Consider the following 1,420-nt stretch of genomic DNA (forward strand, 5'->3'; position numbering starts at 1 on the left):
TGCATTGTGGTTGCTTATAATCTCCTGCTGCATTAGCATGTTGCATTGATTCATCCTTTTGTAATGTAGGACACATGTCAGTAGCATTACCCGAACCTGAACAAATTCCATATACCTTAACAGTTTGCATATTCTCTATAGCCAATTGCCTCACCAAAGAAGTTAAATCATAAATCTATTTCTCAAGGTTAGATGTACTTACCTCATTAACCTTCCTAGGTGTGTGATCCATTCTCATTCCAGACAGTTGAGAGTTTGCTGCCATGTTAGCAATTAGCCTCCTTGCTTCTTCTGGTGTCTTGTCAACCAAAGCTCCTACACTAGCAGCATCTATCATACTGCGATCTTTTGGTAGAAGTCCCTCATAGAAATACTGAATAAAAAATTACTCACTTATTTGATGATGGGGACAACTTGCACAAAGCTTCTTAAATCACTCTCAATACTCATACAAACTCTCTCCATTGTACTGTCGGATGCCACAAATTTCTTTTTTTATGTTAGTAGCACGGAAATCAAGAAAATACTTCTCCAAAATTATTCACTTCATTTCATTCCATGAGTGGACAAATCCAGAAGGAAGGTAATACAACCAATCCTTAGCTGTGCCTTTCAGTGAGAAAGGGAAAGCTCGAAGCTTAATCTGGTCCTTTTAAACTCCTTGAGGTTTCATGCTGGAGCACACAACATGAAATTCCTTTAAATGCTTATGTGGATCCTCACCTGAAAGACCATGAAACTTAGGCAACAAATGGATTAGTCCAGACTTTAACTCAAAATCAACATTTAAAGCAGGGAATTGAATACACAAAGGCTGTTAGTTTAGATCAAGAGCAACGAACTCTTTCAAAGTCCTAGCAGCTATGGTTTCATTTTCGGAATCTGTCTGAATCCGAATTTAATTCCCTTGGAGATTGCACTTCGTCATATGTACTTAGGATCTGTTTACCTTGCTTAGCCAATTTTCTCAACTGTTAGCTATTTTTTCTACTACTGGATTAAAGAGCAACTCACCAGATTGAGAAATTCTTGTCATAAATAAAAAAAAAAATCAAAGTAAAAAACAGAAAAATTCCTCAAAATCCTAGAAAACAATGGAATTTGGCCTTAAAAAGGTGGGGCCAAGGAATCCTATGGATTGATTGGTCTTGTTCAGAACGTCATTTCCTTCAAAACAAGTATAGAATGCCCTCCTAATTCAACCAAAATTCTATCAATGAATACTAACACCGTAATTTTCGCCGAAAACCTGAAATAGCAACACTTCACAAACAGAGTTAATAACAAAATATCCTAACACTAAAAACACGAAATCGAATAAACTTCAGTCCCCGGCAACGACCCTAAAATTTTTTAAGGTTACCGATTCCACCAAAAATTAATTGAAATTACCAATAATGAAATATTTTCTGAATGAATG

At 36.2% G+C, this 1,420-nt stretch overlaps 1 non-coding gene across 1 annotated transcript; it reads left to right on the forward strand.

Annotated features, from left to right (window-relative positions):
* The first annotated feature begins 395 nt into the window (after positions 1-395).
* LOC131181770 (small nucleolar RNA R71) lies at positions 396-502 on the forward strand. Its single transcript, XR_009150248.1, has one exon. It is a non-coding gene; the product is annotated as a small nucleolar RNA R71 (small nucleolar RNA).
* Positions 503-1,420: the final 918 nt, after the last annotated feature.

The sequence above is a fragment of the Hevea brasiliensis genome, chromosome 7, assembly GCF_030052815.1.
Source record: "Hevea brasiliensis isolate MT/VB/25A 57/8 chromosome 7, ASM3005281v1, whole genome shotgun sequence".
Classification (NCBI taxonomy): domain Eukaryota; kingdom Viridiplantae; phylum Streptophyta; class Magnoliopsida; order Malpighiales; family Euphorbiaceae; genus Hevea; species Hevea brasiliensis.